Source organism: Monodon monoceros, unplaced genomic scaffold, assembly GCF_005190385.1.
Source record: "Monodon monoceros isolate NGI ecotype Baffin Bay Population unplaced genomic scaffold, NGI_Narwhal_1 Super_Scaffold_17, whole genome shotgun sequence".
Classification (NCBI taxonomy): domain Eukaryota; kingdom Metazoa; phylum Chordata; class Mammalia; order Artiodactyla; family Monodontidae; genus Monodon; species Monodon monoceros.
The window spans coordinates 21,734,382-21,755,045 of record NW_021703773.1 but is presented as its reverse complement, the minus strand read 5'-3'; the positions used below and the strand labels follow the sequence as shown (position 1 = coordinate 21,755,045).

The 20,664-nt window shown below is 42.1% G+C and overlaps 1 pseudogene across 1 annotated transcript; it reads left to right on the top strand.

Moving 5' to 3' along the window:
- The first annotated feature begins 16,379 nt into the window (after positions 1–16,379).
- LOC114897652 lies at positions 16,380–17,628 on the top strand (annotated as a pseudogene). Its single transcript, XR_003794239.1, has one exon. The product of XR_003794239.1 is annotated as a beta-citrylglutamate synthase B pseudogene (transcript).
- The last annotated feature ends 3,036 nt before the right edge of the window (positions 17,629–20,664 follow it).

Genomic DNA, 20,664 nt, shown 5'->3' with positions numbered 1-20,664 from the left:
TGTGCCATTACTGATATATAAAAACAGAAATTTACCCAGAAAAGAATGTTCAAACTCCCTTATCTGTCCCTTGAGTATATCAGCATCCAAGGTCAGAGGACCCATGTTCACTCAGTTCCCCACATGGTGAAGAAGTTAGCACCTCTGTCAGGGACAATCAGACCATGTGTTTGTCTTTTAATAAATGACCTCTGGTGCGGGGGCGGGGGGGGGAGGTTAGACAAGCACGGGTGACAGTGAGGGCAGTGGGGGAAGCTGCACCCGCTCCACAATCCTCTGTCTGACTCTGGGAGGCGCCACCTCACGGGGTGTCCCATTCTAACCTGGTGCGGCCACAGCAGGACAAACATCATCGTGCCTGTGGTCAGGTGGAAGGTCTAACGCCAGGGTTAGCTTTGCTGAGCTGCCCTTGGGTCTCACGTGCTGACAGGCCCCAGAAGTAACTGAGAACCTGGCTGGGCTGCTGAGCTGAGGCAGCTGCCAGGCAAGAGCAAAATGCTGTGGGGAAGGCTGCAGAAGGGGGCATGTCAGCCCAAACCAGGAGGGCCACAGGGCCATCAGAAGCCAGGCTGCACTCAACTCAGCCCAGCGCAGCCACCAGCAGTGGTGTGCCAACAGCAGGCCACTGACCCTCCTCAAAGGTCTGCAGGGTAGCCCTGACCAGAGGGATAAAGCTCATGGCCCAGAGGCGGGAGCCAGAGGCCAGCGGACACACACCCAGTAGACTTGAGAATATTGGCTGCAGGTCATATAAGCTGCCCCGCTCCCCCTGCCCCCCACCCCCGCCGCCTTCCTGAAAGGTGCAGGGTGAACGACAGGCTATTGAGAGACTGACATTTTGCATCCAAGTAAGGCTGAACACCTCTCCTAAAGGAGCGGCTTAAACTACCAGGTAGACTAGGGTTAAAACGAAACTGGATACTGGGTTAGTTTTTCTGCCGTTAGCCCATGAGTAGGGGTGGTGGAATGGTGGAGCAAGGGCGGGAGCAGAAGCAAAGCCAGGTTCATTACAGGCAAAAATAAAGAGCAGGGCTTCCCTGGTGGTACAGTGGTTGAGAGTCTGCCTGCCGATGCAGGGGACACGGGTTCGTGCCCTGGTCCGGGAAGATCCCACATGCCGCGGAGCGGCTGAGCCCGTGAGCCATGGCCGCTGAGCCTGCGTGTCCGGAGCCTGTGCTCTGCAACGGGAGAGGCCACAGCAGTGAGAGGCCCGCGTACCGCAAAATAAATGAATAAATAAAATAAAGACCATACATTTTATCAACACATCTAAATTGTAACGTGAGCTAAATGTATGACCTTGCTACACACAATATTTCATAAAAAAGACCTAGGAAAGTGACAGCAGTTGGCCCTGGGGGAGGGGCCGGGGAGGCTGGGGGTCTGGAAGAGGAGGCTTACTTTCCTCTGAACACTTTGTGCAGTCTGAATATCTTTCTGTGTATATATTACTTTTTCAATTAAAAAACAAAAGAGTACTTAGTAAAAACCAGTGAAAGTAAATGGTATGGCACTTCCCTGGCAGTCCAGTGGTTAAGACTCCACACTTGACTGCAGGGGGCACAGCTTTGATCCCAGGTCGGGGAACTAAGATCCCATGTGCCATGCGGTACGGCCAAAAAAAAAAAAAAAAGTACATGGTATGAAAACGGTAAATAAATAGAAGATAGATAACTAATCATTCTTTTTCATAGAAACATTGTTTTAAAAGCTAGGGGTAAGACAGGAATAAAGACGCAGACCTACTAGAGAATGGACTTGAGGACACGGGGAGGGGGAAGGGTAAGCTGGGACGAAGTGAGAGAGAGGCATAGACATATATACACTACCAAACGTAAAATAGATAGCTAGTGGGAAGCAGCCGCATAGCACAGGGAGATCAGCTCGGTGCTTTGTGACCACCTAGAGGGGTGGGATAGGGAGGGTGGGAGGGAGGGAGACGCAAGAGGGAGGAGATATGGGGATATATGTATATGTATAACTGATTCACTTTGTTATAAAGCAGAAACTAACACACCATTGTAAAGCAATTATACTCCAATAAAGATGTTAAAAAAAAAAAAAAGCCGTACTGGATCAGCCTAGAAATTATATAAGTTGAAAACCACATCTAGCAAGTAAAACTAAACAGTGGTGAAGGAGGGCAGCACAAACGCTCATTGAGTCACCAGGGCACAGGGAAAGACTCTTGCCTGCCACGCACTAAGGTGAACAGTCACTAGTGGGAGTGAGTATGTCTAACTGCACAGGCCGTGTGGGGAGAGGCAGTGGGCCAGGTGGCTGCACTGATGGACTTGGACACCACTCTCCTTTGGTTTGATCTAGGCTGCCACTTACTAGCTGATAACTCTGGGCGAGTTACTTAACCTCTCTTGCCTCAATTTCCTCATATGTCAATTGAGAATAATATTAATATAGTCATCATAGGGTTGCTTAAGGATTCAATGTAAAGCACTCAAAATTGTTCTTGGCACCATAGTAAGCACTCAGCTATCACAGCCATTTCTGGAATTGACTGAGGGGGGGAAAGGTGCTGAGTCTTCCACCTCCTAAGCTCAGAGAAGCGTCATGTCTTGGGGTCAGTCATCACCCCAAAGGGGCCAGTCAACAGAACTGGCATCAACACCCTCCCCATCTCCTCAATCCAGCCCCGTCAATATGGCAGAGGACTTGGGTTAAGGAGAAAGCACAGTGTCCATGAAGAGAGGATAGCCCCATCACCTCATCTCACCTGCCCAAGGAGATGGGGCAGTTTTGTGCATGGGTGGCCAAGGAAATAGCATGTAGAACTGTGGAGGCCCAGGAGCAGGGGAATCCTGACATCTCATTTCCTGGCGAGGCTGAGGCTTGGCCATGGGACTTACAAGAGAAGGGAGGAAATGGCATGGTGTGAGAAGGGGGCAGTGAGTGCACCTCCTGGCTCTGAGAAGTGGAAGACGGATCCTGCTCCTGTCTCCAGGCCCCTGGAGCTATAGAAGGCAAGTAAAATTGGGGGCATAATCATCCTGTGCTCTAGATAAATATGCTCAATTAATTGGAAAAATTAAAGTAAAATTTGTAAATCCAATATAAATAGACCAAGCCAAAAATGAATTCAGTCTTTAAGGAGTTTGCAATTTAGACACAATTATAATAGAGTATGTAATGAGTTTTATGAGAGAGTTACAGGAACATGGAGCAGGGTGTCTAAATCAGATGGAAGGATCCAAGAAGTCTTCCTGGAGGAGGTGACACTTAAACTGAATTTAAAGGATGAGAATGAGCTAACTAGAAAAAAGGGGAGGGATGGGAGAGTATTTCAAGAACAGCACATGGAGAGAAGTGGAGGTAAGAAATCACACACTACATTTTAGAACTTACATCTGGTTTGGAGTGGCTGAGAGGGAGGGTGGATGTGGGAGTGAAAGGAGATGAGGCTAGCGAGGAACGTATATCCAGATAATGCAAGACCTGGCATGCTAAACCAAAAGGTTTTTAATTTCTTCTTAAATCAGTGGGGAGTGATTGATTTTGAACAGGGAAGCAACACGATTACATATGCAGTTTAGAAGCATCATACATCCAGCAGTGTGGAGGCCTCCAGGCTGAGGCAGGAAGGCCAGCTAGGAGGCTACTGCTGCAATCGAGGCAAGATGACACAGGGACAACACGGCGCCTGAGTGAAGGCAGAGATGAGGGAGACGATCAGGAAGCAGACTCTATCCTTGGTGACTTTAAATGTGAGATAAGGAAGAATGGGGAGTCTAGGATGCTTTCTAGTTACGTGACTTGGACAGATGCCCAGACAGGAAAAGCAGAAGGTGGAGCATGGTATTTTTTTCTTTCTTTTTTTTTTTTGCGGTACGCGGGCCTCTCACTGTTGTGGCCTCTCCTGTTGCGGAGCACAGGCTCCGGACGCGCAGGTTCAGCGGCCACGGCCTACAGGCCCAGCCGCTCCGCTGCATGTGGGATCCTCCCGGACCGGGGCTCAAACCCGCATCCCCTGCATCGGCAGGCGGACTCCCAACCACTGCGCCACCAGGGGAGCCCTTCTTTTTAATTTATTTATTCATTTATTTATTTTTGGCTGCGTTGGGTCTTCGTTGCTGTGCGCGGGCTTTCTCTAGTTGCGGCGAGCGGGGGCTACTCTTCGTTGCGGTGCGCAGGCTTCTCATTGCGGTGGCTTCTCTTCTTGCAGAGCACAGGCTCTAGGTGCGTGGGCTCAGTAGTTGTGGCGTATGGGCTTACTTGCTCCGTGGCATGTGGGATCTTCCCAGACCAGGGCTTGAAACCCGTGTCCCCTGCATTGGCAGGCGGATTCTTAGCCACTGTGCCACCAGGGAAGCCCGGTTTGGGGTACTTTTTGTCCAGAGAATATTATTTCGACTTTTGGAACTCTACAGAACAAGGTATCATAATGACATAATTTTTTCCTACATTTCTGAGAATTACGATAGTTTATTTGTACATATATCCACTAAGTTTCATATCAGTAATATATACTCACAAAGTCGTAAAGTAGTACAAAGTGTGAAGCAGTCTTTACCAAAAAAACTCCTGAAGTCATTTTCACCGTGCTTTAGAGGATGCTGTGGGAGAATCACAGTAAAACATTGCAGAGGCTCCTCTCCCTCAAATCCTAACAGGTAAAATGTTGTGTTTCTGTTAGAAAGATTGCCAGAATGTACTGTAACCTCACACTTAGAGAAGAACTCCTACCTTCCAGTCATAAACAAAACTGAAAGCACCAAGCCAAAGGCCCCTCTCAGAGCCGATTTTAGTCATCCTTTGACATCAACCAAAGGACATGCATAATACATCACAGGGCCCAGTCTCAGGTGAGGTTTGGAAGTTCCTTTCCTGGTTCTCTCTATTGGAGAGCAGAAAAAATAATCCCTCAGAGTTGGAACACACTGTCAAGCTTGACATCACTTCGGGCTGGAAATCTCCAGAGTTTTCTGCTCACGATTCAAAACCAGGGCAGGTATTAAGACTGAAAATCATGCTGACAAGTAAATTAGGGGGGGAAAAAAGAGCAGACTGTTCATAAAAAGACAAGCTGAGTGAGATTCTCCGTGTCCCTCTTCAAACAAAGCCCACATATGATCCGGGATTGTGTGACATCCTTCTTGATGGATGTGCTGTGCTTGGGAGCACTGCCCAGAACCCCGGCCAGCAGGTCAGAAGCAGGCCTCTCAGTTCTAGAACGTTACTAACTAGCTGTTTGACTCTGAGTCCCTCTCTGGGCTTCAGTTTCCCATAAATAAAACGTCAAAAAATTGACTATGTGATTGCTAACAGCCCTTAACCCTTAGCTCTAAAAATCACGGATTCTTTTTTTTTTTTTATCATCTCAGGAAATATGCGTATTAAAGTGTCTCTAAATGACAATAGGGCACATGGTAAACTCATAATACATGTTCCTTGAACTAATTAATTAATTTGGGCACCAAGAGCAAGAGGCTCTTCTGTGGCAATTATTTGATAAATTGTAACTACGGACATTTTTCTCTTTCAGGGGAGGAAGAGAGAATGCTACATAATAGCAAGCAGCTGAACTAAGATATCTCTGGTACTCTGCTGGTGACTCCACCCTGTTAGATTTGCGTGGCTCAGGAGTCAAATTCCCCCATTAACCTAAAAAAGCCCGTTCATCCTGCCAACAGGAGTCCCATGCCCAGAATGGAACGTCTTGACCATGCGTGGAATGCGTTTTACAAACAAAACTGAAGAAGCACAGTCCCTAACAAAGTGCTGGGTACTTTCTGAACAAAGAAATGACCTGGGCAGATGATTCTGTTTCAAAGATGAAATGGACTATTAGAAGACACAATTGTTTTTAAACAGCTAAATACAGAGTAGAAAATAAAAGCATTAAAAGGGCTGTAAATTGTGTGAAAGGACTAAACATTTACCTCTGTTATTTATTTTTATATTTGTTGGGCTCACTTTTGCCGTTATCTAACGTTTAACGTGGAACGAGCTACTTTTCTATTTCTGGGTCTCTTGTCTAGAAAAAGTAAAGTTAGGGGTGGGGGAAATTGGTCTAGATAAGTTCTAGAGTTATTCTAGCTTCTATGATTCTATGCAAAACTTCTTTTCTGGTTACAGAGGTAATAGCATTCATATCAAAAATTTGATTTACCATGGATGAACCTCGAGGACATTATGCTAAGCAAAATAAGACAATCGCAAAAGGACAAATACCATATGATTCCTCTCATATGAAGTTATCTAAAGCAGCCAAAATCATAGAAACAGAAAGTAGAAAAGTGCTGGCAGAAGAGGAGAGGAGGAATCAGTGCAGTGGGTATGGAGTTTCAGTTTTGCGAGATGAAGAAGTTCTAGAGATCTGTTGCACCACAGTGTGAATATAATTAACACTACTGAAACGTACACTTAAAAATGGTTGAGACGGTAAAATCAATATTATGTTTTTACCTCGATAAAAATTTTTGTTTTAGTATAAGAAGAAAGAGGAAATGTTAAACCATCCAATATTCAATCACTCAGAGAAAACTTCTATTAACCACGTGATACTTATCTGCCAGATATGGTCACGGTCTATTTTTCACCACTTAATGAGTGCCTACACTCTGGTACAGAACAAAATAGTGGACATGACAGACATAGACTCAGCTCTCATGGGTAAGGAAATCAGCAATTATACTAAAAAGCAATACGTTCTACCATAACGGGGCATACAGAAGGCAGTGGAAGCACAGAGAAGGAGCTTTCCCAGGGAAATCTTTTTTTTTTTAATTAATTAATTTTATTTATTTATTTTTGGCTGTGTTGGGTCTTCGCTGCTGTGCGTGGGCTTTCTCTAGTTGCGACGAGCGGGGCCTACTCTTCCTTGTGGTGCGTACGCTTCTCATTGTGGTGGCTTCTCTTGTTGCGGAGCACGGGCTCTAGGCGTGTGGGCTTCAGCAGTTGTGGCATACGAGCTCAAAGTTGTAGCTCGCGGGCTCTAGACGCAGGCCCAGTAGTTGTGGCGCATGGGTTTAGTTGCTCCGCGTCATGTGGCATCTTCCCGGACCAGGGTTCGAACCTGTGCCCCCGGAATTGGCAGGTGGATTCTTAAACACTGCGCCACCAGGGAAGCCCAGGAAATAATTTTTAAAGGCTGCATGGTAGCTCATTGTATGGATATTCCATGATTTATTTAACTACTCTTCTATTTTTGAAGGGAAAAGCTTCTAAGTTTTTGTTATTCTAAAACAAGTGGGAAGCAGCCACATAGCACAGGGATATCAGCTCGGTGCTTTGTGACCACCTAGAGGGTGGGATGGGGAGGGTGGGAGGGAGATGCAAGAGGGAGGGGATATGGGGATACATGTATACGTAGAGATGATTCACTTTGTTATACAGCAGAAACTAACACAACATTGTAAAGCAATTATACTCCAATAAAGATGTTAAAAAATAAAATAAAATAAACAAGTGGGATGCATATTTTTGTATAAGAGCCTTATCCACATTTTAAAAATATTTTCATGAATGTTAAGATTATACTAATCTCTTGCAGCAGATGGCAGAAGAGATGTAAAAGAAAAAACATTGTCTTACCAGACACGCAAGGCAATGTTTTTTGTTTTTTTTTAAAATTTTTTGCCCCCACCCCTGCACCTCATGGCATGTAGGATCTTAGTTCCCCAACCAGGGATCAAACCCGTGCCCCCTGCAATGGAAGCGCACAGTCTTAACCACTGGACCACCAGGGAAGTCCCTAGACATGCAAGGCAATGTTACCAAAGAGGTGTGCGTGCATGAGTATCTGTGTGTGTGTGTGTGAATATAAACCATTTTGCTTTGTCCTAAAAGACCATTCTGGATTGCAGATCTTCCAAAGAAGGCATATCTAACACATACATGCCCTACATTGCATGGGACAGGGAGGGTTATGGGTTTGAGCTCCACAGTACATGGCTCTATCCAGGCAAAAGGTCAAGTGCTGCAGAAGACCAAAGCTAAAAATAAAGTGTGGTGTCGGGAATATTACGGAGTGAGTCAGACCAGATTAGCACTTCTGTATCCTCCCATGCACTGTGGTAACCTCCTCAGCTAGCGAAGGCAGACTGATTCTTCCATGAAAGTCATTGTTATAACAATACTAATAATTTTAGTAACAACGCAGAGTAGTTTCATGTTAACACCTTTGTTCCTAAAAGCCAACTTCTCATGGACCATCTATGGACCAGACTGCCACTTGTCCACAATTCAAGGTCTCCAGGAAGACATAGCACCACAAAGGTGAGGAACCTAAGGAGCTGAGTCTCCTTGAAAGTTTATCAATAGTCTGGTAGGACTTAGTGGATTAGAAGAAAGGAAATAACAATATGGAGCGTGTGGATGGGCTCAGGGAGGATTTTGTGTGTGATCCCTTCCTTCACCATTGTGATCCTGCACATTTCTCAGAAGATCCAAATAATTAATGCCATTGGGACTATTTACAAGGTTGTATCTCTACAGGAAATCGTCAGAATATTCCTCCTGCAGATGTAAGTCAAACTTTTTCAGGACTGAAATCTTTCTTTCCAACCTCCGAGAGAATGAGAGAGAGAGAGAGAGAGAGAACCACACACTGCTACTTACAGAGTTGCCACATAAATCATAGGTCTGGGTTTTTTAATTTTTTCTTCCTGTTAAGAGTCATGGAGAGGATGGTGGGGAACAATTTGGGGACTGCATTTAGCATATTTTTTTTTAGAGTATCTACTGTGTACGTATAAGACACAATAGGGCTGTAAAGTCATAGTGACTATCTTCTTGGGGTTTATATTACAACTGGAGAATTAAAACTCCATGTTAATAGTCATTTATACAAGATAACAACTACATATAAGGTGCTACAACAGTCCAGAGAGGGAGAGCTCATTCCCTGCTAAAACATCCAGAAATAGGAAGGCAGCTGTGAAATTTTTTAGTGAAAGGTTATTTCTTTCTAATTAGAACCTGTATATTTAAGACTAACTTAATTTAAAATTTTAAAAAATTATGTCATTCATAAAATGATGAAAGAATATATACAAACAAATGCTCAACGCTTAGATCAAGTATCTTTTCCAATTGATAGATTAATCTCTAGGTTCATTCTCAATCTTCATTTAACTCAACTGATTCATACCTTTGGCAGAACTAAAAACCAAAGCAAATTAGGTTGACTTTGCATTTTGTTTACTGTGTCCCCACCTTGCCTAGACTTCTTGAGATTTCTAAAAATCAGGGAAATGCTTTTCAGAGACTCACAGTAAAAGAAGAAGAAAGCAGAACTCCTTGATAAGATGCAAACTGGATAATCAAAACGGGGAATTATTTACATGAATGACAACTATGTACCTTATGAATCTTGAAATTAAAAAAAACAACTTAAAAGAATTCAATAGAATTTTAAGAAATTAATAAAAACAACTTAGAAGAAAATAAGAATTCTAACCAGGCTAAGCCTGCAGAGTCTACTAGCTTCTTTGTCTTCAAGTTGATTTAAAAATGTAATTCAAATGGTTAGTATTTACTAAATGCCAATTATGTGTTGCCCAGTGGAGTCACAAAGATCAGAAAGACAAAGGCCCTAGCTTCAAGAACTACTGTCTAGTATGGAAAATAGACATGTCAATACAGGTTAAATGACACAATACCATTTACAACCATTAAACTGATTTTAGAAACTACTGAGATTGATAGAACCAAGTATTGCAAGTGTTAGGGACTGAATTGTGTCCTTCCAAAATTCATATGATGATGTTGATGTTCTAGCCCTCAGTACCTCAGAATGTGTCTATTTGGAGATAGCATCTTTAAAGAGGTAATTTAGGTAAAATGAGGTTGTTAGGTTGGGCCCTAATCCAATATGACTGGTGTCCTTAGAAGAAGAAATTAGGACACAGACTCTCACAGAGGGAAGACCAAATGACATCACAGGGAGAAGACAGCTATCTGCAAGCCAAGGAGAGAGGCCACAAAAGAAACCAACCCTGAAGACACTTTGATCTTTGACTTCCAGCCTCCAGAATTATGAGAAAATAAATATCTGTTGTTTAAGCTACCCAGACTGTGGTATTTTATTATGTCAGTCCTAGGAAACTAACACAGCAAGGATATAGGCAAAGCAGAAAATTTTACACATTGCCGTTGACTAAATTGCACAACGATTTTGGACAATGACTCCATTTGAGGTGTCTACCCTGGAGAAAGTCTTGCAAATGTGCTCAAGAAAATGTATAGAAAGCTGTTCAGTGTAGCATTACCTCTAATGTGAGGAAATTGAAACTAACCTTCCCTTATGAGAACATTGATACAAATAAGTAGAAATCAAAACACTGCAAATAGGGCTTCCCTGGTGATGCAGTGGTTGAGGGTCCACCTGCTGATGCGGGGGACGCGGGTTCATGCCCCAGTCCGGGAAGATCCCGCATGCCGCGGAGCATCTGGGCCCGTGAGCCATGGCCGCTGGGCCTGCGCGTCCGGAGCCTGTGCTCCGCGGCGGGAGAGGCCACAGCAGTGAGAGGCCCGCGTACCGCAAAAAAAAAAAAAAACCACTGCAAATAACCTATAAGATAAACCATTATCTTTAAAATCTCTAATAAATAATACCCATGTGAATATGTCTTAAAGAAATAGGAAATGAGCTAAATAAATGATTCGTTCACACCACAGAATACTACACAGTAGCCAAAATGACTGAACTAATGTATCTGCATGTATCCACTTAGATAAATCTCAAAAACAATGTTCAGCGAAAAAAATTCAAAAGTATTTGTACAGTATGATATGTATGTATAATTTTAAAATAAAGTTGTATATATTATTTATGGATATATACATATGTATAAAGTACAAATACATACATGGGCATGAGAAACATATAAGACTAGTTAAGAGTATGGACTGCGGAGCTTCCTTACTTACCAGTTACATAATATTTGATAACAAACAAAAAAATCTGTGTCTCAGTTTCCTCATCTGTAAAATGGGATTAATAATAGTGCCTACATTACTGGATTGTTGGGAACACTGCATGAAAAAATGTACATAAAATGCTTAGTTCAGTGTCTGGCTAATTGTAAATGCTCAATAAACATTAGTTTACTAGATAAAATATTAACTTAGAAAAAAAAATGTGTTCAACTATACAGGTAATCAAATGTAAGCAAAGTAAAATAAAATTGAGTTGTTAGTTTTGGCAAAGCTTTATCAAAATGAAAATACCGTGATAGTCTCCAGATCTTGGTGTACATGCCCTTGTATAATGCCCTCCCCTTGAACGTGGGCTGGAGTCAGTGACTTGCTGTAACAGACAGAATATGGCAACATCATGGGACATTACTTCCAAAATGAGGTTATAAGAAGACTGAGCCTTCGTTCTTGGGTACTTTCTCTGTCTTGCTTGCTTGCTCTGAGGGAGGCCAGCTGCTGTGTTGTGAGCTGCCCTGTGGAGTGGCCTACATCACAAGGAATGAATGTGTCTGGTTAATGGCCAGTGCCTGAACTTGGAAGTGGATCCTCCCCGGGTTGAGGCTTCATTCAGCAGCTCTGGCTGACAGCTGAACTGTGTCTCATGAGAGCCTCTGAGCCAGAGACACCCAGCCCAGCTTCCTGGCCAATTGAAACTCAGAGATAACAAATGCTTACTGTTTTCAGCTGACACATTGGGGTGGGAGGGTTACTTGTTATACAGCAATAAATAACTAATACACCCAATGTAGGCCAGGGAAGCTAATGCTGGTGTGTGTATATAGTGTTAGTAAGAATGTGAATTGGAATTTCTAAAGAGCAATTTTGGCAATATTCCTAAAGATATTCAGAATTTTTTTGTCCTAAAGAAATAAATACACAAAAATTGATGCATATTCATTGAACTATTAAATATAATAACTATAATAGTGAATAACTGGTAATAACTTACATGCCCAACACTAGTTGGAGAATTGTGATGTGATATAATAAGAAACACATATTTTGTCTTTATCCCTGGTTCCTGGCCAGAGCTCCCACAGCCTTTGTAATTTCCTAAGTGATAAAAGTGCTAGGAGCATCTTTTGTTCTAATATGTTTTGTTTGACCCCAGTTCCTGACCCAGAGCCCCTGATGAACCTAATCTTTGGAATATCCTAAGTGATACGAATGTCTTCTGTTCTAATGAGGTAACTCTTGCTGGGCTCCTAGATGGGAGCTGGTCTCCGGAAAGACCAAGCCATGATTAGAAGCTTGGGCTGCTCAGCCCTGCCCCACCCCATCTTCGGTGGAGCAGGGGCTGGAGATTGAGTTAATAATCCATTATGCCCATATGATGAAGCCTCCATAAAAATCCCTAAAGCACAGGGTTTGGAGAGCTTGTGGGTTGATGAACACATGGAGGTGCTGAGAGGGTGGCATATCCAGAGGGGCATGGAAGCTCCGAATCCCTCCCCCATACATTATCTTCTGCATTTCTTCCATCTGCCTATTCCTGAGTTGTAGCCTTTTATAATAAAGTAGTAATCTAGTAAGTAACCTGTTTTCCTGATGTCTGTTAGCCATTCTACCAAATTCTTGAACCTGAGGAGGGGTCATGGGAACCTCCTATTCATGACCAGTTTGTCCGAAGCACAGGTGACAACCTGGACTTTGCACTTGGTGTCTGGAGTGGGGAAAGGCATTCTTGTGAGACTAAGCCTGTAATTTGAGAGCTCTGATGCTATCTCCAGGTAGCAGAATTGATTTAAATCATAGGACACCCAGTTGGTGACACCCACAGAGAATTGGAGAATTGGTTGGTGTGGAAAAAACCCACACACATTTGGTGACAAGAAGTGAAATATTGGATTGTAGAGTGTTGAGAGTAAAGTAGAAAAAAGTAGGGTTTTTTATGGTCATTTGATAAAATCTTGAGCAGACTTTAAAATTCATGTGAAAATTCTAGTTAATGGCTTGTTGAAATGTTCACAATATAATAGTAACTATGTTCACAAATAAAAGTAATTGGGGCTGACCCTAATTTTTGTTTTATTTATTTGTTTACTTTTTAAAGGACTTGATAGAAATATACTAACATGGGGACTTCCCTGGTGCGGCAGTGGTTAAGAATCCTCCTGCCAATGCTGGGGACACGGGTTCGAGCCCTGGTCCGGGAAGAGCCCACATGCTGCAGAGCGACTGAGCCCGTGTGCCACAACTACTGAGCCTGCGTGCCACAACTACTGAAGCCCACGTGCCTAGAGCCCATGCTCCACAACAAGAGAAGCCACCGCCTATGCACCGCAACAAAGAGTAGCCCCCGCTCACCGCAACGAGAGAAAGCCTGCGCACAGCAACGAAGACCCAACGCAGCCAAAAATAAATAAATAAATAAATTTATTTATTTATTTATTTAAAAAAGGAAAGAAATATACCAATATGATAATGGTGATGGTCACCAAGTGATGGAATTATTAGGTGATGTATATTTTCTTTGTTGTACTTTCCTGTAGGTTCTAATTTTTCCACAGTGAATATGTATTATTTTTAATCTGAACTATTCTTAAGTACAAAATAATTAAATGTGGACCTAGTATGATTCTCAAAACACATTTACCTTACCTATTTTTTCTGGGTCATATTTTTCAAATTCTTCTCTCAAGTTTCTGAATCCTTCCAGCCACTTCTCAGCATCAAGTAAATCTTCTTGTTCTTCCTCTATTCTTGATATTTTCCAACACAGTCTCTAGATATGACTGAAAAGGAAAAACACCAAAGTAAATCTTGATTTTAAATTATATAAAATCTAGGGGTGCCCCGGTGGTCCAGTGGTTAGGACTCTGCACTTCCACTGTAGTGAGCGTGGGTTCAATCCCTGGCTGGGGAACTAAGATTCCACATGCCACGTGGCCAAAAATAAATAAATTAATTAAATTAAATAATATAAAATCTCAGAAAGGTAATTGGATTTGACCCTTTGCATAAAGTATGATTTTACTTCAGGAAATAAAGATTTAAATAAGTTTACATAAAAATCCAAAATGTATTTATATAAGTCTGGGTTTCTTAACCCAGGCTCCATGAACATCTGGGGGTTCACAAGTGGGTTTCAGGTAGTTCATGAAACTTTACACAAAATATCAAGTGTATTTGCCTCTTCCTTGGAAGAGAGTTCATAGTTTAAGTAGGTTCTCAGTCGGGGCTGTAATCAGAGTGACAGCTGTCCTGGTTCGACCAGCACTGTTGCTTTTAGCACAGAAAGTCCTGAGTTTAGGAACCTCTCAGTCCTAGGTAAACCAGGATGGTGGTTACTCTATCTGAAATCCAAGAAAAACCGATGAAAAATAACACAAAGATTTAATTAAACTCAATTGAATGTACAAGTAAAAATTAGAAGACTACTTCTTAAATCAGAATACTGCCATTTCTTCTTATTTAACCTATGTCCTGAGAATTATTTTGTATATAAACCAAAGCTCCTGGTATCTTTCCTACTTAGTTTCTAGACTAACTGCAACTTGCAAATGACCCCCGCCTTGTTACTGTGAACTTTTACCTTTTGTCCTGTGTATTTGGCGGCTCCTGCATTACTAGGTTAAGGTAGGACTGCCCTGGCATGATCACTCCCAGAGTCAGTCCCGAAGGGAAATGCATGTCATCACATAAGAATCCAGATCTGTGGCAGGATGGGGAACTCAGGTGATCTCCATTGGGTTAGGTGTCGGGGCACTCCCAAATGGTGTATATTAAGCTAATTTCTGCCCTCGTTGGGGGTAGGCTAGAAATCAGTAGAAAGGACCCAGGAGAGGCCTTTCCATTTCTGCAGAATTCCATGTAAGGAAGGATGGGGTCCATGACCTCCAGAGATAAGCTCTCTCTGATTAGGAGTACTCAAATTATGGTATATCTTTTTATTTCTCTTTTGTAATCCATCGACCTTTGGTAAAGTATTTTTGAACCATCAGCTTTGTGTCAGCTGTGCCTCAGAGATAGGGGGACTTTAGGCCACAGCTGGGGAGAGCAGTTCTTATGGAGGGCACAGTGGCAGCAGCAGGAATTAATGAGACTTCGATGCAAAAGTGCATCTCAGGAACAGAGTCTCTGACTCAATCAAGGAGATTCTCTTTCGACTCTTCACCTTGGAAGTTCTCATTTTGTTCTACTAAGAAAAGTGACTTTTGGACTTCCCTGGTGGCACAGTGGTTAAGAATCCACTTGCCAATGCTGGGAACACAGGTTTGAGCCCTGGTTCAGGAAGATCCCACATGCTGCGGAGCAACTAAGCCCGTGTGCCACAACTACTGAGCCTGCTCTCTAGAGCCCACGAGCCACAACTACTGAGCCCACGTACCACAACTACTGAAGCCCGTGCACCTAGAGCCCGTGCTGAAGAGAAGCCACCGCCATAAGAAGCCTGCGCACCACAATGAAGAGTAGCCACCGCTCACCGCAACTAGAGAAAGCCCACGCACAGCAACGAAAACCCAACGCAGCCAAAAATAAATAAATTAAATAAATTAAAAAAAAAAAAAGAAAGGTGACTTTTATTATATAATTTACAGTGTCAAAAAATCAACATAGGTAGTTTTCTTCCTCTGCTTAGTTTTTATACCTGAAACACTGGTGTTTTTGGATGATGCATTGTGATCTTCAATCCCCAATTTTTTTTGAGTTCCATCTCTTTTTTATTTTTTTTGCGGTACGCGGGCCTCTCACTGTTGTGGCCTCTCCCGTTGCGGAGCACAGGTTCCGGACGCGCAGGCTCAGCGGCCATGGCTCACGGGCCCAGCTGCTCCACGGCATGTGGGATCTTCCCGGACCGGGGCACGAACCCGTGTCCCCTGCATCGGCAGGTGGACTCTCAACCACTGCACCACCAGGGAAGCCCCAAGTTCCATCTCTTTTGAGAACACCTATTCTGTTCTCATCATACCTGCCTTAGTAGAAATGATACATGTGATGTAACATATAAGCTTTATAAAACTGACAAGTACATGATCTTGAGATGGCAAATGTGAGCCATGTGGGCCACAGATTTCGCCTCCTGGGCCCAAACCAGCAACTCTATTAATCACAGCATTATTTCTGTTAAGCCCAGACTCAACCTCAGAAATTTTCACAAGTCCTACCAGACATTTATTTCTGTGTTCATGAAATATATTTATTTACATGTATATGTATATACATATATGCATACACACATATACATATACATAATGGATTCATCTATTCTTTCCATGTAAAAAATGAATAATTCTTTAAAAATTCTTTGGCAGGGATTTCCCTGGTAGCACAGTGGTTAAGACTCCACGCTCCCAATGCAGGGGGCCCGGGTTTGATCCCTGGTCGGGAACTAGATCCCACATGTATGCCACAAGTAAGAGTTCACATGCCCGGGAGATTTTTCAGCAGAGGACTGAAGCTTCGGCCCTAGAGTTCTCACCTGCCCTTCCTGCCAGCCTGCACTACAGATTTCAGACTCTGTGAGAGCTCCTACTTTCCTAGAAAGAGTCTACATTCAGGAGGAAGTAATCCCAGAAAAGGAAGAACAGGCAGATCAAGATGTGTAGCTCTGTGGCCGCCAAGTTGTGGTTTTTGACAGATCGTCGAATCAGGGAAGACTATCCTCAGAAAGAGATCTTACAAGCGTTCAAGGCCAAATGTTGTGAGGAGGAACTGGACTTTAGGGCTGTGGTGATGGATGACGTGGTGCTGACAGCTGAGCAAGGAAACCTGGGTCTTCGTATCAAAGAAGAACTAATTACTGCTTACCCTCAGGTGGTGGTAGTGAGAGTACCAACCCCTTGGGTGCAAAGTGATAGTGACATCACTGTTTTGCGCCATCTAGAGAAGATGGCATGCAGGTGGATGAACCGACCTCAAGCCATCCTGAACTGTGGTAATAAGTTCTGGACGTTTCAAGAGTTGGCAGGTCACGGTGTTCCTCTGCCAGATACCTTCTCTTATGGTGGTCATGAAAATTTTGCTAAAATGATTGATGAAGCAGAAGTACTGGAGTTCCCAATGGTGGTGAAGAATACACGGGGCCATAGAGGCAAAGCAGTTTTCTTGGCTTGCAATAAGCACCATTTGGCTGATCTAAGCCATCTTATTCGCCGTGAAGCTCCATACCTGTTTCAGAAGTGTGTTAAAGAGTCTCATGGAAGGGATGTACGTGTCATTGTTGTGGGAGGCCGTGCGGTTGGCACCATGTTACGCTGTTCAACAGATGGGAGGATGCAAAGCAACTGCTCACTGGGTGGTGTACGGATGATGTGCTCATTGAGCGAACACGGGAAACAGCTAGCTATCCAGGTGTCTAATATCCTGGGAATGAATGTGTGTGGCATTGACCTGTTGATGAAAGACAATGGCTTCTTCTGTGTCTGCGAGGCCAGTGCAAATGTAGGTTTGATAAGGCTTGTGATCTGGATGTAGCTGGTATCACAGCAGACTATGCCGCCTCCCTTCTGCCCTCTGGCCGGCTCACCTGGCGTATGTCCCTGCTCTCCGCGGTGTCCATGGCCAGTGAGACTAGTGAGCCGGAGCTGGGCCCCCCAGCCAACACTGCTGTCGACAACCTGAGCACAAGTTCCAGCTCTGTTGACAGCGACCCCCGAAACCGCAGAGCGAGAGCTGCTCACCAAGCTCGCAGGGGGCCTATTCAACGGAAACCAACTGCTAGCCAATGAAATCAAACTCCTGGTGGAGTGATTCCACCAGTAAATAATTAACCAACAAAACCCTTGTAAAACTTCCTTTTTCCCTTTTTTTTTTTTTTTTAAACAAACTTGCAAAGCTGTTCATGGAAAATGCTCAGGAAGATGAGAGGAAATTTGAGTAGGATTAGTTACGAGGGAAAGGAGGGGGAGATAGACGAGACCTTTGCTACTAAGATGTTACTGACTTTGATTTACAAATCCTACAGACAGAGAGGCAGAAGAGGTGAGATACAGAAAAATGTCAGGCTCTCGTAGTTTTACATTACTCGGAGAAATGTGCAGGCTCTCAGGCCACGAAGAACATAATTTTTTCATGGTCTCTTGCTTTTGTTTTTGTACAGTTGGTACAAATTTCAGAGTCGTGTAACTTCACATTGTGTTGTAATCCGTGAGGAAGACATCTACCTAAATTATAATTTTTTAATACAAATCTGAAAATTCAGCCTATACACTATTATCTAGGAGCTTTATGTTCATAGTTATGAAATCTTGAGGGGCTCTTTTATTGACTTTTTCCCCCTTAATTTGGGTAGGAGGGCAAGATGGATGTGACCCAATAAAGGTTTTTTAATGATGAAGTTGGCATGTTTGCACGATAAAAGGGAAATGAACAGTATTGCAATGTCTGGCACACAAAATAACATTTACTCCAATTTACATACAATTGCACTAGTTAAAAATATGTGCATTGACTTGTATTTGTTAGTGTTTTAGCCTTTTTTGAAAGATATATGCTATGTTTATGTTGCTTTTTTTTTTTAAATACATGCTAGTCTTAACATTCCCTGATCTATGCCTGCATCTTTAACAATGCAAAGTGAAGAAAATGCTACCATTTTTGTTAACAAGGCACTGACTTGAAACATGTGCATTTAAAGCCTTTTATTTTTTTCCTTTTTTCTTTTGGTGGTTGGGCATTTAAAGAATAAGGACAAGGAAAAATATTTTGGGGGGCGAATCAAGGGTCTATAAGTTCCTAAGTATAAAGTTGAAGTGATTTCTAATACCAGAGTTATATATCTGCATTTTTCACATTTTAGGAGGGTGTGTGTGTGCGCATGCGTGTGTGCGTGCGCGTGCACGCTTGCATGTTTATGTGCTTTGCTTTTTGTTTACACCAACCAACCAAAAAGATTCTAGAAAATGGAGCAGGATGGGAAACAGTTTTTTACTTTAAAAAGAAAAAACAACCGAGTTGTTTTCATAACTATAATCTACTGGGTAGAGGTACTCACCTAAAGACATGAGGAGAATAGCTGCTTCTTAGGCTTTTGTGTATATGTATGTTGTTTGCTTCTTTTCCTTTGGTTCTAGACTGTTCAGTGTGTGATTTATTCCACGCTATATGCTTTTCCTCTGCTTCTTGCTGTGCATTTTCTCCTATTACACATAGGTTTTGGGGTGGGGTGGACTGAACATTTTTGTTTGGGGACTTATTTAGCAGTATTGAGTCTTTTATAGCCCTACTCTGAATCCTTCAATATTCTACTCTTTATATTACTTTACTTCTGAATTTATAAAAGCCCCCAAACTGCATATAATATGAGCCTTTAAACATGGGTAAAACTATCCCAGTGAATGGTTTGGAAGGTGTGTTAAGAAATGGAGATGCTCCAGAGCTCAACGTAAGCAGCAAGTTCCATCTCCCTACAATCCTCTGAAGCTTTTTACCCAAGTCCTTTCTTGTCTCTCCAGCGCTTTTTTCCTTCAGATGGACCTTAAACATAATTTCTTGGACACTACTAGAGAGACTTCGAGGCAATAAGATCAGTATTAACCAGCTCTAACAGACGTTTGATCATGCTTACTTGCACAGTTTTCCCCCCATTTTAAAAAAGGAATGCAATAAAACTTGTTTTTTCCATAGAATTAAATAATATTAAAATGGAGTGAAAGTTTGATTGTTGACAAACAGAATAGTACCTCTGATCTGTGCAGTGTCTCATTTCACCTTAGAAAAAGATACATAAGAGGAGTTTCTAATTTATTTTAGGATATTCTCATCTCATCTAAAGAATTTGAGTTGTACAGGGTTATTGTGTGACATATTGTGGAATATATAAGTACCTCTGGCTCACTTGGTACTTCTTTTACTAAATGACCATACTTTGGAAGATGCACACTATTTGGGATAGAGAAATAAACAAGGGAGAAGGAATCGCTTAATTAAATCATCATTCATATGTGTGTAGAGACCATCTGGTTGCCACATAGATGATGATACATATACTTTGAATAGTTACATATCACATGTATATAGATTAGTGAATTTTAAAACACAAATAGAACACCCTCTCTATTTGATGAAAAACTCAAGGTTTCTGTTGGGTGGGATAAGGCACCAGGAAAAATGTAGGTAGCCTTTTAAAAATATTATCAAATTAATCAAGTACATTAGAAGAAATATCTGAGATTATTTCACTGTTAGTTTTACTCACTATCCATCTTTTGTGCATACACACTATGTTAAAACATAGCCTTACCAACTATTTCTGGATCGTACACTGAATGGACAAGAATGGACATCTTAGAGTTTAAAAACATGAATATCCTCTTGAATTCCCTCAAAAAGTAAGGCAAAGAATATGAGCAAACCATACTGGAAGAACCCAAACAGCCCAGATATTAAGTGAAAGTTAAATATATTTTCATATCGTTTAGTAACTTTCTTAAAATCTTTGCTATTATGAGAGGTAAAAATGTATATTTATCAAATATGCATAGTTATTTTATCAAGCAAAAATCTGAATTATTGTAAAACTATTGTACATTGTTAAAATTGTAATTCTGAATTGTATTTAAAAGTAATTCTTTCTGATACTGTTTTTATGTCACCCACGATGAAAAGCGGACTATGTATATACACAAACACACTAATACGAACTATTCCATTTAAAATTTTTAATAGTTATTTTCTTTTGATTGGCCATTTCTGCTGGCTTTAACTCCACTGAACTTTGAAGTATTTCTGTATATGCTATCAAATAAGAAAATACCCTGGAACATTAGAAAAATCCATCAAGAGACT